This window comes from Triturus cristatus, chromosome 1_2 (genome assembly GCF_964204655.1).
Source record: "Triturus cristatus chromosome 1_2, aTriCri1.1, whole genome shotgun sequence".
In the NCBI taxonomy this organism is placed as follows: Eukaryota; Metazoa; Chordata; class Amphibia; order Caudata; family Salamandridae; genus Triturus; species Triturus cristatus.
In genome coordinates this window covers 174369073-174391594 of record NC_140580.1, presented here as the reverse complement: position 1 = coordinate 174391594, position 22522 = coordinate 174369073, and the positions used below count along the sequence as shown (strand labels likewise).

General features: G+C 44.7%; 1 protein-coding gene across 1 annotated transcript in view; it reads right to left on the bottom strand.

The window, feature by feature from the left end:
* The window catches only part of SMNDC1 (survival motor neuron domain containing 1), a 108892-nt gene that overhangs the window by 33173 nt on the left and 53197 nt on the right, over positions 1 to 22522 (bottom strand). The window lies entirely within an intron of this gene.

Sequence of the window (22522 nt, the reverse complement as noted above, 5' to 3'; positions counted from 1 at the left end):
AGAGTTTGCTTCTCACCGTAATGCTATTTCAACACATTTTTTGTATTCCTTCAGTTCACTAATCAGGGTAACAGTGCCACCCTGTGGCTGCAACAGAATATGCACCAAAGAAACAAAAGATCTGCTAAAATTTGAGATTTACAGTCATCACAGACTAAATGAGTCTTTTTGTGGTCAATGAAGCTTACTAGCTGAAATTAGATCAAGACCATATCATCGCTAATGAGGCCACTTTTCACTATTTCAGTTCTTTAACAGTCGCGGTTGTAGGATGCACAGAAGAGGATTGTTATTTTATTCAGATCGCTGCTCATTTTTGTTATATTTTCTACAAAATATATATATATATATATATATATATATATATATATATATATATATACACATATACATACACACACACACACACATACACATACATACATATATATACACACAACCAACAATGGTTTATCTAGGTCTCTGTGACAAATCAGCCCCGTTCACCATCCTTCCATGGTGCCATTTCAAAGGGCTAAATGTATTATGTAAAATGAAGGAGAAAGAAGGTGCTTAGAAAAAGTTGACAGACAAGTTAGATGTGAAGTGTTTTATGGCAAATCTCGCAGATGTAAAGGCACTAATAGTATGGAAGTAAATGTATTTTTTAACAAGGCTCTTTTCTGCTTTAATACCAGAAACTCGGCATTTGGATGTCTTATTAGCGAAGACCACTCCATATGGGTACCAGGAAATAATGTGAAGGCCGTTTCTTTAGCAAAGGGATATATATGTCTGGCAAGAAATCCTCAAAGAGTCTCTCGCGGCACTATATCAGGCTAAGCAGTATCTTCAAACAATAGACACTGTTAGAGTGCAAATGACAAAGGACACGCCACACTGGAATTGGGGACTAAAATCGGACCCATGGAGGACCTAAACTATGGCCTGAAATGAAACTGAGAAGTGCAATGCAAACTCAAACATTAGCACGTGAAAAAAAAAACTATAATGTTGTGGAAAACTAACAGCACACAATACTTCTCCATTTAACATTGTTTTTCTATACGTTCAAAATGTTACATTCTCTTTTCTACTCCTACACCTGTATTTTTGGAATGTGCTTTTTATCAGGAAGGCATTCTTCCCACTACCTTAATTATGCCATTTTCCCATTCCAAGTACTACTTCAAGTGTGTAGTTGATTAAAACAGCTGCACCGGTAGATGACGCATCTACAACGTTTAAAACAAAGGAAAAGAATAAAAAGGAACGTCTCATACAATGTAACAGATGCCGAATTGCCCACATACAACTAAAAAAGATTAGGTTGAGTAGGGCATCAAACATTTTTTTAGAGAGAGAAAAATGCGATGTTATGAAATGTATGTGGTGTCCTCGCTTTTTATATGGGTTTCATTAACCTATATAAAAATAGCCATGACAATTCAATGTTTTTAATCCAAAATGATACTCCCAGCAATCATGAACACTTATTTTACTGAACAGTGACTGTTCTGTTTGTTAAAATAAAAGTGTTCTTGATATGCTGGAAATATAATTTTAGTTTAAAAACATTGTGGTGTCATCGATCTTTATATAGGTTATTGAAACCTATATAAAGAGCGATGACACCACAATGTTTTTAATCTAACATTATATTTCCAGCATATCAAGAACACTTATTTTAATGAGCATTGACTTATGTTAAATACTACTACTTTCTTTCTCTATAAATAGCAAATGTAGACTTCTTTTCAACTATAGGAGAGAGCATTTCAAAATTTGGCTGCTGCCACATGCAACGTCGATACCCATTTGAACTTTTAGTTTTAGGACGTGAAACGTGCATATGAATGGGTTCTCAATTGCTTGTAGGCGTACGGACTTTATATTTAGTCATTCAAAAATGTGGGGAGATCAACTCAAGAACTAAAGAGTGAGTTTGAACGCACATCCATGTGCTAAGTATAACTCGCCCCTATGCCCCGGAGATCCCATTGGGAATGTGTACGGCGTTCCCGCATGGGGGCGATTGGTCTGGGCTGGCCGCTTGGGAGGAGCTGGGCGTGCAGATGGTGGGTGACTTATTCAGAGAGGGGGTGCTGCTGCCCTTCCAGGAGTTGCAGGACTCCTACGGGCTTCCACGTGGGGACTTTTTACTCCACGCGGCCCTTGCAGCGAGCCTCCCGAGACATTGGAATATGGGGCTCTCGGAGCCACCGATCGCTGCCGGTTGCCAATATGTGGTGATGGCGGTGGGGACGTCCAAGGCCATTACTTGTCTCTACCGCAGACTATCGACGGAAGGCCTGCCGCCCCTGGCCGCCTTGAGGGGCAAGTGGGAATTGGACCTTGAGAAACCGATCCCCGAGACTACATGGACCACGCTGGTGCGGCGGGCCTGGAAGGGAACGCGCAATGCCCGGTTTCAGCTGGTTCAATTTTTTACGTTGCACAGGGCGTATTTGACGGCGGTTAAGATATTGCAATATTTTGGGGGTGCGCACTCTCTATGCCCGCGGTGCGGGGGAGAGGGTGCTGATTTTCGCCACATGTTTTGGTCCTGCGTCCAGTTGGGCGACTATTGGGCAGAGGTTATGGATTGCCTGAATCAGGTGACGGACCGCATTATTGCCCCGGAACTGGGGGCCTGCTTACTACTTTGGTTTCCCCACACCCGCCGGACGAAGGTTACTAGCAAGTTTTACGACTTAGGGTTGATTATGGCCAAGAGGGAACTGACAATGCACTGGAAGTCCAGAGCGGGGCCTAGCTTCATGCGGTGGAGGGCGGCGTTTGCGCGATGGGCGGGGGCAGAGGGTACGCTCCGGTTGCAATTAGCCCTTCGGAGGGATGACGAGAAGGCGCTGGCGACGGCCCGAGCGTGGGAGGCGCTGGTGGTGGAACTTCAGGGGCTGATGTCTGACACCGGGAGAGAGGGGGACACCTCTGACAGGCAGGAGGCGGCGTTGGAACGGGGAGTAGGAAGGGAGCAGTGGCGAGCACTGGAAGCAAGGCTGTGGCTAGGCATGTGGGAAAGCCTTGGTTCCCTAGAGGAGGTTGAGCGCCCATGCATCATTTATAGTAGGGGAGGGGCACATCAGGAGAGGGGAAGGCGGAGGGGGGCACACTGACATGGGGTGGGGGGCCCGCATGGGCAGGATGATTATTCTCCTGGATATTGGATGGCAACACTGTATGTACAGTATCCTCTTTGGAGGGGGGGGTAGCGGGGCTTGTATTGAGTTGATGCAATGAAAACAATTAAAAAAATGTTTCAAAAAAAAAAATCCATGTGCTAAGTATGAGATCGCTTGTGGCGGCAATTTGGACAGGTTTTACCAGGGAAAGGAGTTTCTTTGAGAGGTTTTTCCAATAATGTAACATGGCATACAAACGCATAGTCTCTTGGACTGAATGAATATAAAGATCCAGAGATGGAAAGACAAGTTGTAAGGCTTTCAGTTGGTAGTTTGTAATCCAGGATCTAAGGCCACCCTGACTGGAGAAAACAAACAGCCAAGTTTTGCATTCATAGTTGGGAACCTAGGGCACGATGTACTACGATTGGATTTGCAAAACGTAGTTGCAACTTGAGCTCCAACTTTTTGCGAATCCCATCTATTATTTTGCAAATGATTTATGTACTAATAAGTTGGTTGACAAAATACCAAATTGCAGTGTGCTGCTACTCGACCTACCTCACGAACATTAATGAGGTAGGTCACATACTAAGACCCAATAAGATTCACTGCCATCACAGGGTTGGTGGACTGCTATGGTCAGTAGACTAGCATGTGGATTGTTTTTAAATAAAGCAATCTTTTTTCCTCTTTAAATGCAGAGTGTATTCCATAAAAAAAGTTTTGACCAAAAACCCCCAAAAACCCAATGTTTTGCCTTCGAATTTCAGTCGCAAAACATTAAATCGATAAAATAAGTAATCACTATTTAGATGGGATACCCAAAATGTACCCCTTCCAAATAGGGATTCCAAACTGTTTCCTAAAACCATTTAGCAATTCGGTAATATTGCTGAATTACTAAATGGGTGTAGTATATTTGTAGAAAAAAAAAGTGTTGCAAACCCTGCTATTTACCGAATCACAACCTTTGCGACCAGATATTGGTGGGATTAAGCATCAAAAATCCATCCACCAGGGGACTGTGAGAGAATCCATTAAAGTAGAAAAAGATAGTTAAACAAATCGGGAGTCCTGAAGGCCATCGGAGGGCAGATGACCGTTCAAGCATGACATCCACAACTTGGAGATAGTATTTTCAAACCAAATGATGCAACAAAACTAATGACCTTAATCACAATGTACAAGCTCGCCACAATGGGAAAGGGGACCACCCAGACAAGACCCTTACAGGCCTGCTTTGGAAACTGCGTGCATCTACATACATGGTGGAATTACTTGACAAGGACTCCCATCACCAAGTCACCCTTGATGTGCTCCTACAAATGATGTCTACATTCTACTCTAAACTCTACGCAGCCACCCCGGTGCATGGTCAGGCAGGCTTAAAGTATCAAGACACAACCCCGCTATTATGGCTGGACAGGGCCCATCGAGAATACCTCGATTTGAACATCACCACAGAAGAAATTGTGCAGATTATCAAACCCCTACCAGGTGATAAAGTGCCTGGCCTAGATGGCCTGACCACTGCTTTCTACAAAGAACTTGCACATTTGCTGGCCCCTCACCTCCTGGTCATGTTCGAAGACTCCTTAGAGATATCATGTCTGCCTTCCTCACTCACGAGTCCATAATAGGAACACTACTTAAACCGGACAGGTCGGCCTCCCAGTGCCACTCCTACAGGCCGCCATCGTTGATAAACGTGGACAATCAGATTCTTGTGCAAATTCTAGGTCGCTCTACTTCTCATAACTGTCACACCATCTTTGAGGCTATACATCACCTTGACCCTCAGGTCTTCGCCGTAGCAGCCCTGCTTGACTCAACTAAAGTATTTGATTCCCTAGAATGGGCGCGTCTCTTCCCATTTCTTGAAGTTTGGGACTCCGCACAAATTATTTTCGATACATTCAACTCCTCTAAACCCCCCCCCTCTAACAGTGCACGTGCAACTTAATGGGATGATCTCTGATCCATTCCCAGTTACTTGTGGTACGCCGAAGGGCTTCCCGTTGTCATCAATCCTATTTGCGGTCGCAATGGAGCCTCCAGCAGCCAGACTCTGACAACACCATGTCAATAGGGGCATCAGCTTCACAACCAGGGGACTAGTGGTCACTATGTATGCAGATGACATCACACTTTAGATCTGCAACCAAAGAGAACTTGGCTCCTACAACACATGAGGTCAGCTTCAGCAGATTCTCCGGCATACAAATTAACTGGTCTAAATCTATGCTATTCACTCTCACTGATCGCATTCAACCCTTCCACACAGATTATCCCCTGAATTGGGTGGCCGACCCAGTTTGCTATGTAGGTGTATGGCTAAGTTGAGTTCCAGACAGAATTTGGAGAGTCAACTATGGCTGAGCTGTCACATGGCTAGAAGAAAGAATGCCAATATGGTCCAAACCGCCACTGTCACTCACCGGAAGGATAACATTTACAACAAGCATTGGCATAGCCAATAGGTCTCGCTTTTGGGACCTTATAAGTGTTTAGTTATCCAGCACAATATCCTTGGTGCAACAACATCAACTGCATGGCTAAACACTTATAAGGACCCAAAGGCGAGACCTATTGGCTATGCCAATGCTTGTTCTTATTTTTGCACCGGCAGGGACATTAAAATACCAGTCAGGTCGGTAATAAACGGCCAGGTTGTAACCCTAATCATGACAGAATTAGGCTGCAGAGGACTCCGCAACTTTATAGACCAAAACTGAGGAAAGATGGTCTGTGGTGTTTAGACATCTAAATCCCGATCGACAGCATCGTGTCTGTTCCAATACTGCGGTAAACGCATTCTCAGTGGTTCCCAATGGTGATGTGCAGCCTCCCCACAAGGCTTGCCACATGTATCTGGTGGCAGGAAGCCCCGTTGGCACGTACCCTCTTTCCCATCCTCTAAATGTTTCATCGAGTTCCGGTTGCCACCTGTCAATGTTCTGCCGCAGGAAATCTGCTGGATGGGAGAATAATACAGCTCCATTTGAAAAGCTTAATTTCCAAAAGCCTGCGTGCTACGTCACCCGGAGACTCACAGAACAAATGGAACACAATGGTTGCCCAAGCAATCATGTCAACGCCGTTTTTCATGAAGAGCTGGTCAGTGACGCGACAGGCGCTTTGCACGTACAAAGCATGAATGGGTGTAGGCCGTCCAGATCACGCATGCTCGCGCATATCCATGCACTCAATTCTAACCACACTCCGTGGTATGTAATACCTCCCAGAGAAATGTCAACAGGCTAATAATCATTACTCAATCTGACTGACTAAGTGATGTAGATAGATGTCAGAAGTTAGATGACAACATCCGAACCTTCAAAACAAAACTACTCTCCAGAATACCAAACCAATTATTCACGGCAGCCTTGGAAGCCAGCGCTCAGTGACGTCGCTCACGGGGCAGAACTAGGTCGGTGGCACATGCTGAAGTTGTAGCTAAGTGTGGATTCTTAGCCAACTCTGCCTTTGGCACGCACAAAACGTGAACTGCAATGGGGGTCATGGGGCCAACCAGGGCACCAGTCCTAAGCAAGCCACCCCTGACGCTGGGCCATGAAGAGCCGAAAAACCCCACCGCTTTATTACAAGCGTGCTGAGCTACAAATAAGAGCTGCCAAGGGAGGGGGTGACAAATGGTGATGACTTTTGCGGCCGCTTTGATGTTCAGTGGTCGCGCGGCTCACTGAGAACATCAAAGCGGCCGCGAAAGTGATCAGGCTGACAAATGGTGCGCGCGCCCGGCGCACATGCACTGTATTTGGAGGCCTGAAAAGCACTAGTTTGCACTTCCAAATCCCCAGTTTACTAAAGCTCTCGCCAGAGCAGTGCTAAAGCGCTGGCTCAGGCGAGACCTAAAAATGGTAAGTCGCCCAATATTTCTCTCGGTCTTCCTTAAGGTTCCTATTCCACTGACCGTCCACATGCTGCTGCGGGCGGCTAAGGTCTGCTCTTGTAAAACCAACCTGGGCTGGTGGACGACCTAGCATCTCCTTTTCAGGGCAGACTGGGGCACCAGACACGACACTATGGGCCTCATGTACGTAGCCGAATACCGGTCGGTAACGGCCGATTTTCGGTAATTATACCGTTACCGACCGGTATTTAGGCTTGTGACATGTAGGGGGCTCATTTCTGTATTCGGTAAATTACCGAATCGGTAATTTTACCGATTCGGTAAATTCCGAATACAGAAATGAGATGTAGGGGGGAGTGTGTGGGTGTTGTTTGGAGTCGGTATTTACCACCAACTAATAGTTGGTGGTAAATAATGAATGGATGTGTAAAAGCATTTTATAGCGCTTAGAAGTGTGCAATGTGGCAGACATACATGCCCTTAGGGCATGTATGTGTGCCACATGTGCACACATGGCCGAATCAGGGGTGCAACAGGGTGTCAATGTGACACCCTGCCACCCTTGCATGTGCTCCCCCATTACCGAATCGGTATTTACCGATTCGGTAATGAGGCATACCTTCCCATCAATGGGAAGGTATGCCTCATTACCGAATCGGTAAATACCGATTCGGTAATTACCAAATTTTTACGAATCGGTAATATTTACCGACTCATTACCTACATTGCATTTACCACTTCATAAATACCGAATCGGTATGATTCGGTATTTATGAAGTGGTAAATGCAAGCCCACCTACATGAGGCCCTATATGCTTTAGGTGTCCAAGCACAATTCCTACACTAATGGCTACTCCAGACACCATACCAGCCACACATTGCCATTGAAACAGACCGCTCAGCCCCATGGCCCCCGACTACTGCTCAACATGTCCCTTTTAAAGCACCACAAGCAGAGGTGGACACTGTAGAGTGCATGCTCTGAATCTGGACGTGGGATGAATTTAGGAGGCAAGCGGGATTAGCCGATCTCTAAGCACCCTCCAATCCCCTTGGTCACAACCCACTAATGCTGCCACTACAAGGTAAAGGTGCTAGAACGCAGGCATGTAACCACAACTTAACTACCTTCTCAGACCTTTATCCGCAAGACATTTCTAAAGTCCTTTGAAGCTACTGCCTCATCAACTCCTACCATCATAGACCTTTATACTATCAGGTTAGGGCAACCTGCTGTGCAATACACTAAATTTTCTGCCTAGTAGCTGGTGCTCCGGGCGCTAGAGCACACACACACCGCGCAAACGGATAACCCGCCTTTACAACACAATCCTCATCACTGATCACTGCCCGAGACCTCGTAAGGCCTGGGAGGCAGACATAGGTTCTGCAGTACCAGATGCACAGTGGTCTTTCTACTGTGGACAGATTGGGTTACTCTCCCTAAACTACAGACTGTGTCTAATACATTTTCAAGTCTTACACTGCCTCTACCGCACCTCAATGCAGCTTTTAAAAATGGATCCAGTCGCAAACTCCTTCTGCCTCCGGTGCGCTTCACCCCAAGCTTTTTATTCATCTAGCCTGGTGATGCCCCAAGGTGGCAAAATTCTGAGAGGTGATCTTCTCAACAATGCACAATCGCTGGTTAGTTGGGCCCATGTGTTCCCATGATTGGCCTTGCTGGGCTATGGCAAGGACATACCAGCTGAGGAATGCACACCAACTGCAATGCTCCTTCTTCTGGAAAAACTCAGAGTGGCAATGATTTGGGACAAATGCCAGCTTCAAAAAGATACTTGGCTGCGGGACGCAGCACACTTTCAAGAGCAACTCTCCAATTTCTGGGAACTGATGCCACAACGATTTTGCCCCAAAGACATATGGGAACCATTGCTTTCCCATTAACGCAATAAAGACCAGCCAATACCTTCACCATCTGAGACAACGCCCGGTGTCACCTCAGTTCCAAATACTACTAAATTAAGGTCCCTTTTTCTCCAAGAAGGGCTTCTACATCAATGAACCCCAAGAATTTTGATGTCGGCACATATCATTGGCTGTGATTAGAGGATACTACTTAAACACAATAACTCGCTGGCTCAAGGCTGTACACACTGATCAAATGATTCATTAGGCTATATGGGTCATGCAGATGGAAAAGTGGTGAATAAATGTTTCAATGTAACAATGATTCTTACCATTATCCACCCCTTTCCTTTTTTCTTCTTATTTACATCCTTCCCCCGAATCCTTTCGCCGCCCATCCTTTATTTTATTTTTAAAGTTGCAGCAGGAGTTGCATTTGTGTTTGTGTTTTTGTAGAAAATGCCAATACAAACAATTTTTAAAAAAAAGGAAAAAAGAAATAGTAGAAAAAGACAAGTTATGTTTATATTGTCCTTGTGACATGTAGGTCCAACCCCTCCAGCTCAAACCCTTTGGTTGCCAGTTTACAGTACCATTGAGGAAAGAACCAGCTAGTGATGCACACCCATATTGAAAGTACAAACAGTTCTATATCAAACCCTTGTCTTGGAACCAGTAATTAGACCAGCATTTTTCAAATTCCTTCAAAACTCATGGGTAGCGAGGGCCTACAGCTTCTTCAGCACCCCGCTATACTCCTAGCAAACACAACTAATACGCCATTGACTGAGTCTATATGACATTATTGTTGTTTCTGATGTGCGGTTTTTTCCAAAATGTTTTGGAACACTACTACCCCTCTGTGTTGTAAGTTTACAGTACCACATTATGGATCAGGGAAGTGCATTGTCTGCAGCTAAGGCAATATTTGTGTCCATATGTTCATGCTGTTCGAACTTGTACGTATGGTTCATTAATGCACAGCCTTTATTAATGGGATCAGCACTCCAAGGAAATGTTGTATACCCAGACTGCACTACTGACTGTGGTTGCGGTATAAAAATGTGTACACACATTTGCAAAGTTTAATATAAGCCTAGGTATAATGTTCCTAGAATACTCCCGGATTAGAAACAAATATTTACAGACGCTTGAAAGCAAGATGAGGATTCTAGGCTTTCAAAATAAAATGTTCACAAAAATATACTAGGAAAAAAAGTTTTGCACAACTACTGTGAAATTTTACGTTCCGTTTCTTTTAAGCATCATTTAGTAAAATGTGTTGATGCATGCTAGTATTTCCAAATAATTGTCATAATGGAAAAATAGGCGTAACCAGTTTCAACAAGATTATGGAAAACATGAACATTGGCAAATCCAATAGGTCTGACATTGGTGGTCAGCCTTTTGGATTTGTCAATGCATGTCTTTGCCACAGTAGTCCATGGACTGAACAAAACTTTGTGTGCCGATAGGCTTCTTGTTAAACAGCAGAATGCTATCACTGTAAAGCCAGCCAGCAGAGAGACTGAATTTTAATAAAAACAACGTCTTGGTTAATGCATGACCTAATTAGGGGCCCAATTCTTAAAGAAATTCACTAGAGTGCATCCTGGTATGTGTCCTTGCAGTAGTGCAGGTTTACAGCTTTCATGCATTCACAAGAATTTACAGAAGTAGGCCAGGAAGGAATATGCTACTTACCAGTATGCATCTGTTCTTGGCATGTAGAGCTGCAGATCTATACACTGTGCATAGATCGCCATCTGGTGTTGGGCCCGGATGTTTGCAGTTTGTTTTTCCTCTTGGAAAGTCTTTGGAAGTCACAAGTTCGGTGACTCCTCCTTTGGTTCGTATTGCGCATGGGCTTCGGTCCATCCTCGGATTGTTTTTCGCCAGCAGGGAAAGATGGAGCGTAGTAGTAACAGTAAAGAAACCCATGTGTATTGTATCTAAATAAGATAAGACTGGAACGGATACAGGTAGCCGGGGAGGCGTGTATAGATCTGCAGCTCTACATGCCAAGAACAGATGCATACTGGTAAGTAGCATATTCCGTTCGAGGCATATGAGCTGCAGATTATACACTGTGCATAGATTACATAGCAGTACCCAACCCTAGCGGCGACCACCGGCATCCGTTGCAGTCGTTTGAAACAGTGTTTTTAGTACAGCTTGGCCCACACTAGCTTGTTGCTTGGTTTGCACATCTACACAGTAATGTTTTGTGAAGGTGTGCGGTGTGGACCATGTCACTGCTTTGCAGATGTCATCCAGTGGTATGTTCCCTAGGAAAGCCATAGAAGCCCCTATCTTCCTTGTAGATTGGGCTTTAGGGGGAACCGATAGCGTTAGTTTTGCTTTGTGGTAGCAAATCTGTATGCATTTTACAATCCACCTAGCTATCCCTGATTTGGAAATAGGGTTGCCTTTGTGTGGTGGGGAGAAGGAAACAAATAGCCGTTTGGTTTTTCTGAAAGGTTGTGTTCTCTGGATGTAATAAAGTAAAGCCCTCTTAACATCCAGTGTGTAAGGCTCTTTCCGCAACTGTTTGGGGTTGCGAGAAAAAGACTGGTAATTCTACCGACTGGTTTAAATGGAATGGAGAAATGACTTTGGGTAGAAATTTGGGATTGGTGCGGAGTACAACCTTGTTGTGATGCATCTGAAGAAAAGGTTCCTGTATAGCGAGTGCCTGTATTTCACTAACTCTTCTGAGGGAAGTGATGGCCACTAGAAAAGCTGTTTTCCATGTGAGAAATTGCAGCTCACACTTATGTAATGGTTCGAAAGGGGGTCCCATTAACCGTGTTAGAACTATATTCAAGTTCCAAACAGGTGAGGGTGGCACTCTGGGTGGATTTACTCTTTTGAGGCCTTCCATAAAGGCCTTGATGGCAGGCACTTTGAAAAGTGAGAGGTGCTGCCTATTTTGTAAATAGGCAGCAATTGCAGCGAGGTGTAACCGAATGGAAGTATATGCTAGGTTACACCTTTGTAAATGGAGTAAATAACATATAATGTGCTGTATGGATACATTTAAAGGATTGATTGCGTTGTTGTGGCAGTAAACAACAAATCTTTTCCACTTTGCTGCATAGCACACCCTAGTAGTAGGGCGCCTAGCTTCCCTGATAATGTTCATGCAATCAGGGGGAAGGTTAAGGTATCCAAATTCTAGGACCTCAGGAGCCAGATCGCAAGGTTGAGTTGAGCTGGGTCCGGGTGCCTGATCTCTCCATGGTTCTGGGTTAGGAGGCATGGCGAGAGGCGTAGCTTTTGGTGTGGTACTACTGAGAGTTCCAGCAGTGTGGTGTACCACGGTTGTCTGGCCCATGTTGGAGCTACCAGGTTCAGAGTTAGGGAATGCTGCTGTAGCTTTCGCACCACTAATGGAATTAGTGGGAGAGATGGAAAAGCGTATGCAAATTTGTTTGACCAGTTCATCCATATCGCATTGCCTTCGGACAATGGGTGTGGATATCTGGCGGCGAAGCTTGGGCATTTATTGTTTTCGTGGGTGGCGAATAGGTCTATGTATGGATGCCCCCACTTCTGAAAGAACGGGTGAAGAACCTGTTGGTGAAGTTCCCACTCGTGGATCTGCTGTGTCTGTCTGCTCAGCAGATCTGCCACAGTGTTTTGTACTCCTGGGACGTGTTGGGCTAGGAGAAAAATGTTTTGTGGAATTGCCCATCTCCATATGCTCTGTGCTAACAGAGAGCTGTGGAGAGTGTGTGCCCCCCTGTTTTTGAATGTAGTACATGGCAGTCATGTTGTCTGTGCGAATGAGGACTGCCTTGTCTGAAATCTGTGCCTGGAAGGATTTTAGGGCGAGGAAGATCGCCAGTAACTGCAGATGGTTGATGTGGAGTTACTTCTGTTGCGGCGTCCACGTGCCCTGTGCTGTGAGATGTAACAGATGAGCTCCCCAGCCGGAGAGCGATGCATCTGCTGTTAGGATTATCTGTGGGACCGGGTCCAGGAACGGTCGACCTCTGGAAAGGTTTGTGGTGTTCCAACACTGCAGAGAGCGATGGGTGCGACTGTCTACCAACACCAGATCTGTCAGTTGTCCCTGGGCCTGGTTCCACTGGTGCGCCAAGCACTCTTGGAGTGGACGCATTTGGAGTCTTGCATGGGGCACTATAAAGATGCAAGAGGCCATCATCCCTATGAGCTGCATAAACACTCTTGCTGGGAGAGAGTGTTGACATAGGAATTTTTGACGCAGCGCTTGTATTTTTGCAATCCTGGAAGGATTGGGATAGGCTATGGCTCTTGAGGTGTCTATGGTGGCACCGAGATACTGTTGTGTGTGATGGTACCAGGTGGGATTTTTGATGGTTCACCGTGAAACCTAGCTGGTGAAGTAGTTGGACCGTAGCGGCGGTATGTTGCACACATTGTTGGTAGGACGTGGCTTTTATCAGCCAATCGTCCAGATAGGGGAAGACGTGAATGTGCTGTCTTCTGAGGTGTGCAGCCACTACTGCCAGGCACTTGGTGAAAACCCTTGGTGCTGTTACCCCGAACGGGAGCACCTTGAACTGGTAATGTTGTCCGTCTACCACAAACCTGAGGTACTTTCTGTGAGACTGGTGTACTGGGATGTGAAAGTACGCGTCTTTCAAGTCCAGAGTGGTGAGAAAATCGTTCTGGGAGAGAAGTGGAAGAACCTGTTGGAGGGTTACCATGTGAAAATGGTCTGAATGAATGTAGGTGTTTAGAGGTCTGAGATCTAACATGGGTCGTAGGGTCTCGTCTGTCTTTGGAATTAGAAAGTACAGGAAGTAGACCCCTAAATTTTGTTGATTTATGGGGACCTGCTCTATTGCTCCTTTTTGCAGGAGGGAGATCACCTAGTGTTAGTAGCGCAGTATGTTCTTGCGACATAGGGCGGTGCCTGGGTGGAATGTTGAGGGGTGTCGATGTTAATTCTAGGCAATACCCTGACTGAATAATTTGTGTCACCCATCTGTCTGAGGTGATTGTCTCCCAGACGTGAAGGAAATGTTGTAGTCTGCCTCCGACCGGAGTGGAATGGTCTGGAGGGAGCGGGGGAAAGTCATTGGGCACGAGGTGTGGCAGAGCGGGCGGTATTTGTTTTGCCTCTGCCCTTATTATTATTGCCTCTGTATCCGCCTCTTTGATAACCCTTCGTGAAGGTAGATTGAGGAGGGGATTTATAGGACGTGGATGCACTGTCCGAGGAGTAGCCTCTGCCCGTGCCCCGAAAAGAAGAACGGCGAAAGGAGTGCCTGGGAGTCTGTTTGTAGGGCTCCCATAGATTTCGCAGTGTCTGTATCTTTCTTCATTTTTTCGAGGGCGTCATCTACTTTAGGGCCAAATAGATTATCTTGGTCGAATGGGTGATTTAATATAGAGGCTTGAACCTCTGGTTTAAACCCTGAAACCCTGAGCCAGGCATGGCGACGGAGAAGGACACTGGTGTTTATAGCCCTGGAGGCTGTATCTGCCGCATCTAGAGCACATCGTATCGAGTTATTGGTTATTGTTTTTCCCTCTTGAATAAGTTCGTTAGCCCTAGTCTTGTACTTTTCAGGGAGATGGTGCATGATGGTCTCTAACTCATCATAATGCGCCCTGTCGTAACGGGCCAGCAGTGCTTGCTGATTGGCAATACGCCAGATATTGGCTGCTTGTGACGCAGTGCGCTTCCCTGACGCATCTAGGAGCTTGGATTCTTTGTCAGGTGGGGGCGCCTCGCCTGACGCCTGAGAATTTGAGCGCTTCCTAGCTGTAGATACCACTAGGGAGTCTAATGGTGCAGGGCCTTTAATGTAAGAAGGGTCTGTGGGGGCGGCTTTGTATTTTTTCTCTATCCGAGGGTTTAGGACCCTGGCCCTGACTGGGTCTTTAAAAACCTCAGGGGCATGTTTAATTACACCCTTTAACATAGGTAGAATGGCAGTGGACCTATGTGTATCGTCAAAGGTGTCTAGGAGAAAATCCTCCTCCACTGGGTCCGTATGTAACTCCACCCCGTGGTAGTGTGCCGCCCGTTGTAACAAATGGTGAAAACCCAAGGAATCTTCAGGAGGGGATGGCCTAGATGGATAAAGGTCACCCTGTGGGACATCTGGGATGTCCGGATTGTTATAATCATCCCATGGGTCTGGAGATCCAGTAGGGGTGGGATCTTGTGGCACATCTGCTGGATCATATTAAGGGTCCCCCAAATCGTCAGGGACAGGAGACAAGGTGGGGGAACGATGAGGTGGAGGGGGTGGAGAGGGTGGAGGAGGAGGAGGAGGAGGAGGAGGTGGGGAAGGCACCCTGAAAGGAGAGGTAGCAATGTCCTTTCTCTTTGGAGGTGGAGGTGGCTTGTCCAAGTGTCTCTTTTTTGAAGACAATGTCAAGTGTCCAGTCTTTGGATCCTTGGTGAGGGTTTTTTGCAAAGGATCCGGTGTGAAAAGCTCCTGTGACACTGGTTGTTCGGTCGGCGCCGAAGGTTTCGGGGCAGACGGCTTTTTAGGTTTGTCTAAGCCGTGCTTCCTTGGAACCTCCGTTTTTCTGGTCGGTGCCGAAGAAGGTCTGGGCACGGGAGTGTCGGTGCCGAGGGTCTTGTGACGTTTGGTCGGCGCCGGAGGGGCAGGTTTCGACCCCGAAGGCTTCGGTGTGGAGGTGGAGGCCGATTTTTTCTTCGGTGCCGAAGGGTGTTTCTCGGCACCGGTGGTCGGCTGGCTCGAGCCCGAGCTGCCGGAAGGCTTACTAGGCTTCTTTACCGGGCCCGAAGGTGGGGTATGAGAAGCAGTGTCCTTGGTCTTGCCTAGGCCCGGAGGCGAAGGTGTGACCGAAGCCTTTTTCGGTATCGGCGTGGGAGGGGGAATTGTACTCACGACCCGCTGCGCCGGGGTGATGTCCTCCACATCTGAGTCGTCGGCCTCGGAAGCTCTGACGAGGTAGTCGTCCTCCTGTTCGATGTCCTGCTGTCCCCGAAGATGTCGACTGGAGCGGAGGTCGAGGAGTGCGCCATGTTGCGTCTAGCCCGTCGATCTCGAATGGTCTTCTTTGAGCGAAAAGACCTGCAGGTGGGACAGTCTCGGGCCTCGTGTTCTGGGGAGAGGCAGAGGTTGCACACCTCATGGAGATCGGTGTGGGGAAACTTGGACCCACATTGAGGGCACTTCTTGAAGGGAGTTCTTTCCATCAGCCGAGACCGGAGCCGGAATAGGCCCAAAGGCCACCATTGACCACCGGAATCGAAGAAGTGCCGAAGAGAAGATGAGTAAGATGATTTATATCTTTGAAGAAGCTTGATGAGCGAGGATTTGTGCGTCGATCGGTGAACTGGGAAGTTCGGAACCGGAGCGCGAAGTATTACATCCGAGCCCGATGGCGGAAAAAAACAATCTGAGGATGGAGCCGAAGCCCATGCGCAATATGAACCAAATGAGGAGTCACCGAACTCGTGACTTCCAAAGACTTTCCAAGAGGAAAAACAAACTGCAAATATCCGGGCCCAACACCAGATGGCGATCTATGCACAGTGTATAATCTGCAGCTCATATGCCTCGAACATCATATTCTTAGAAAATATTGGTGGACAGCATTTTAGCACGAGTAAATATGCATGTATAGATTTGCTCATGTAAACAAATGCGAAAATCTGTAGATCGTCTGCAAGTACACTTTCCGTGCAACCAAGAAAACATTGCCATCCTCTCTCAGTATGGGATAAGGTTAGAGAAGAACTAGCAAAAAAACCCTAAACCATGCATGTCAGCAGATTTGCACAGACTCATAAGGGCATTCCAACCCTAGAAGGATTGCTTACTGCTAGTATTCAAATCCAAAACTCTTATATAATGAGATTGCTGCAATAATCCGTCGCTGCGCTATGCTGTGGCACCGAAGGGACAAGTGGTTTTTCTTTTTTTAATTATTATTTTACAGGACAAGCAGATTTATGAAGCAACTTGTCTCCTTGACAAGCAGATATTTTATAGGGAGGGGTGGAGACTAAATCCACAAGTGAGTCTTAAAGGAGTCCATAAAAACTAAACAAAAACAAACCTGATGGTCTTGAAGGATCTATATCAATGGGAGCATACACAAATTAAATCAGAGAAGCAATATTGCTGACCATTGGGAGAACTTTGTAAAACACATACGTCAGCCTTTATCCACACAAGTAGATCAAAATAAAGGAGAACTCCTGTGCATTCAAAAATAAAATTCAATTATTTATAACACCATCTTTTATACCAGTTGGGCATTTTCTGGTGTAATTTCAGAGAGGACCGGCTGTTGGAACTCCTACACCACCCACCTTCATTCTCAGATCAACCAATTTTGAGAGGATGAAAGATTCTGTGCTCCTATCTAATCTGAACGGAGTACGGTTTTAATGCTTTATATATTTTGAGTTCTCCCTTAATTAACTAAGCTGGGTGAACAAAAAGTGCTGGAGTAGAGAAGGGTAAGTTATGTATTTTATGTTGTGCATCCAGCAGATCAGTCGAGTACAACTAGGACGTTTTCAATGGCTGTGCATGACGGAGTGTCGCAAGATCAAATAAGTATCACAGCACTTCTGATCTAGTTTGAAATAAGGAATTCTTTCTGGATGTCTTTTGTATTTAGGAAGCTTGTCTGCAAACTTCTTCAGGCTGTTTCAGAGAGTACCATCATACTGATCAAACTAGTAGCCTTCCAGGAAACTACAAATATTATGTCCACTTGCACACACGCTATGGCGAGTCACCTATTGGGTTGAGCTATTGTTAGGATATCCTGATCCTTTCTGGCAAGTGAACTTGATCTGGAAAGGAATAGGCGTTCTGCTAATTCAGAAAGTGAATGTTGTCTGTTCAAGAGACGAGGGACTGAGGTAAAATGTCAGTCTGTATTTTTACTAATTGCGGCTTATCTTGACCTGAAAAATGGTGTTTACTTTTCTTCCACTTACTGTAGTTACAGGATTTTGTAAAGTGAGCTGTCTCACAATAATTGTGAAAGCAGTAGGATGTCAGGTTTTCTTTCCAATACACGTTTAAATAGCTTGTAAATAAATAGAACAGATTTCAAAATATATCAGGAAAGCACATTTGTTTTGAAACTCTGAAGTTTGATGCTATCAAAGACTTATAAAAGGACAAATCAGAAAACTACTTGGCGATGCTAAAATGCCAAATATTTGCAGAAACTCGATTTCCAAACATTATTGCTCGTACACTATATAGTTTTATCAGTAAAACCGCATGTCACCTGCAAATTGTGACTATTACAATGTAAAATGTACCGACTGCAAGTGACAGTGTGCTACAACTTCATGCTTCAGTTACATATTAATTAAAAGTTGTAGTTTTTAAACACGATTTGAAAAACCTTCTTGTCACTGCCCTGATGAGAATGCTGTTAATGAACTAAGGGGCAAGTCTGGGTCATTTGTATGCCATTTGTGGCTAGAATTTGTATTATATATGGATTAAAAGTTTAGTCTATTAAATCAAAGGTTTTTTTGTACAGTAGGCATGCTGAACAAACAGTTGAAGACGTTATATGTGATAAGGAAGGAAATGGCGGCTCAGTAAATTAAGATATTTGCCTAGGATCACAATCTGAAACCCATAAGGGTCAAGAGGATTATAGTTAGGTCGAGTAGATTATTTAAGTCACAAAACCTGTAGGTCTGGTATTATTTTTATGCTTTTTCAAGGCTTGATGTCTGATACCAACATTAATCACATGGTCCATAGTTGTCAGGACAGACCGGTTTCTTACATACAGCCAAAAGTATTAAAGTCTGCTGCTGGGGTTAGAGGGTGGAGTCAGAACAGGACTTTATCTCTTGAACTGTGGATTTTAAAATATATTTTATTAACCATCCAAGAAAGAGCAGATATTCAGTAACTACTGTTGGTTGAACAAACATCATTGGATGAAGTCAAAACATTGTTAGTGGCAAACGCAGCATGACATTGTACGGATTAAAAATGGTCCATAACATGGACTGTGAAGTAGAGGGGAATGGGAGAGAGACTAAATATGACTTATGACCTGTACTAGATCGCCTTGAGTCGGAGGACACTAAATACGTTAGATTCAGGTAACAGCAGATCAAATTGCCATGTTTTATTCCGTAAGGGCCTTTTCCACCCCATTGCATTGTGCTCATTACCACTAGAGCGCATGCATGTGTCTGGGACATATCTGCTGCCTATTTCTGCTGTTCTCTTGAAAAAGAAAACAAGCATTGGCATAGTCAATAGGTCTCGCCTTTGAGACCTTTTAAGTGTTTAGCCATGCAGCAGTTTTCCAACACTAGAACTACCACCCACATTGAAGTGCTTATGTACGGACATCTGGCCCTTCGCTGAGTGGAAGTGGATGTTCAGAACATCTTCAACAGAAACGCAAAACAGAGGGTATCTGTGGCCTTAGCACAGCAGCGCGTACTGCATGTAAATACAGCAAATAAATAAGAGCACACCCATCAGGAAAATGCATACAACTGGCAGTTTTGTGGTCTGTAATCCGAGCATCCTGATTTTAAAGGACACCCTTATGTCCAAAAAGAAATGACAAACCAAATATGTACGAGTATCATTATAAATGTATTTATTTATAATGTTTTATATAGCACAAACATAACCCTTGAGAGTATCGGAGCGCTTTACAGTGTTTAAAATTGTGATGGTGCAAATGTTAAAACTTGATGGGTACAGAGGTTAAAAGATGAAGGTTTGCAAAGCGGAGTATCCCTTTGAGGCAAGGCCGTAGAGCTGCTGGCTGTGAACAAACTGAACCCTAAATCTGCATTAAATTCATTGCCAAAAGTTGGCAATGAGCATTAATGCCTTCTGTCAGCATATCTGGCGCTCTGGTGGAGTCCGCTGCTCTGCTGGAACTTTCCAAAAACTCTAAAGTGATTGAAAACACAAATGGGGAAAAGCACTCACTGGCGAGGTCCACATGGCGAGAAATGTGCTGAAAAGTATTGACTAATGGACCCTATGGGAGAAGACCGACAATGGCCGGTTCGCTGAAGCCAAGAAAAGCAGCAGAATGAGGCAGATTCCCAGAAAGCAAAATACAGTTAATCAAATGCTGCTGATGAACATTTTTTTGTGGAGTTTCCCCGTGTTTGACATTACATATGGCATTTCAACTACTTTTTCCTCAAGCGATGCGACGGAGTTTCTTGCCATTGGCAGCTTAGATAACTTGCTATATAATTTAGATAAATGCGTGTTTTTCCATTGATGACTGACCAAGTTTGTTCAGTGGTGTCTCAGCCTTGCGGAAACGTCCCTTGTGTGCTATAAAGTTTTTTTAAAAATCGAGACTGACTGATTACTTTATACGTTCTGAGTAGTGATAGCTGCCTTCCACTTTGTGTGTCCCTCTGAATTTCAAAATGGGTCGTGAAGACAAGCTGCGCGTGTGTCCCAGCTGCAGCAGAAGAGCTCTCAGGTTTCAAACGGGGGCGAGACTCGCACAGCATTTCCCTTGCGGGAGCGAGCAGGGGCACCATCTGTTTTCAAGAGAATTACTAACAGATGGCGCCAATGCTCGCTCCCGCAAGGGAAACGCCAAACATTCTTTCGCTGCAATAGAAAGCAATGGAAAACGTGCACGCTTTTAGGCACAGTGCTGATCGATTGCTAAAGGTCCCCTCCTACGCAGCGCATGCGCGCTGCATAGGCGAGACCTAAAAATATCACTAAGCAAACAGTTCCTTTGCAATGTGGGACGGGTGTTATGTGGTCAGTGTAATACACGACAACACTTGCGCATAATTATAAATTTGTCACATAATTCATCATCTTCTGCACAATCTGCAAATTTCAGGAAATATGTTTGCAGCTCAAACACATCAAAGGCTACTAAAAGCACAACACATCTTGCCGCACTGTGAAAAGCCATGCTTAAAAGTTTGACCAGTGACATTTCTGTATTTGGGTGTCAAAAAGGCACTAATCATTTGCCCAGAAAGCATTACCATGTGTAAAAATGCCAAAGTAATGAGGTAATAAAACCACAAAATGTGCATTGCATTCCATTCCATAATTTGCCTTCTTACCACTTAGTCCCCCCCTGCTGCACGTTTTGGACATCCCTGACACAATTCCTTTGCACATCCCATTATCTCATCAGGTACCTCAAGAAGAACAAGGCACCAAAAGCACCACCTTTCGGAATAAGAATACACTGCTTCGAATAGTAGGTACAAGTCTTGTGAAAACAATATTTAAACCAAATGTAGGAACAGGAAATGTTCTAGGTGGGATAGCACCTTTTAGAATTGATAAATTCTAAAATTGGATAAGTGTACTGTTTGGAAGAGAAGCAACCCATGCCATTAAGTGAATGTGCTCAGATGCATGACCTTAAGCTGAATATTTTAGGAACAGTAAATATTGAATGTTTTATAGGTATTAATAGTTTTGGAAACTGCTGGCCTGTAACAGAAGTCACTTTGTATTGCTGCTGAAGTTATAAGAGGCAGTCATGACTCAGCACCAACCCACTTCCCAAGTAACACAGGATAGATACATGGTTTTGGTAAATCGGGGTCAAGTGCAGCCTTGATGTGAATGAGTCGTGATGAGGTAATCTGATTTTTCTTGCTCAATCCCACACTGCAGCTTGAAATATAGGCAAAAGTAGCGTCTGAAAGGTATTTCAAATGCTTGCCTTACCACGCTTTGAATTTGTTGTAAAGTAACTTGAATTTAGCATCTGTTCCACTGGAAACTTCTTTAGTTCTTTGAGAGAATGAGATCAGTTCTATTTATTTTTTTAAACGCAGCTTGGGTGCTTGACAATGCAGCCATGGCACTTCTGCAGTCTGTCTTGGAGCTTCTGCATAATCAACATTGTAGTTCTAGATTGTCAAACTGAAGCATAATGTGACGGACCATGATGATAGGTATAGTAATTAGACAGGCACTTTCATTTAGTCACCTAGAATGTCTCTGAACTTTGGCTGCATGCTTTTTTCCATAAAAATCTTACATTCCTAAGGCAACTTGGGAGATCCAAATTCAATCATTTCAGGTACTAACATCACTAATCGCTTATCTGGTCACTTGCTATTAACCAAAAGTCTTATTACCATCCTACTTGTCAGCGAAAGCAACATCTGTAAAAGGGCAACTAGTTTCAGAAATGCATGCATGTGCCGTTCCTGTGCAGGATAACCTCCTACTACTTTGGAATTCAGGGTCACACCTAGTACATTCTGAATATGGTATGGGTGAAAATGGGATCAGATTACATAGATCCAGAACCTAGAACGTGGTCAGCGGTATTGCTGTCTTTATCCTTGCCTAGAAATGATTATATCCAGATTGGATACAAATTAAAGGATTGACAGCACAACTGAATAGGACCCAACAAATAAAACATTTACTGAATAAACTCAGCAGACGTGATACCAAAGGCAAGAACAGGTAACAGATATTTGCCACTCACCACAACCAACACAAACACTGCCAATGTGTAGCATTCATCCATATGAGGAAGTATGCGTTCTTGAGGTAGAGTGTAGACATGCATTTGTTCTCTCCAATTGATAGCCTGACTTTCTTCCATGCAGTATTCTTAAAACAAAGTTCAAGTGGATCGGTTAGGAACATGGAGGTGTAAAGAGAGTCTTAGTATCCATTCGTTTTTGGTGTGA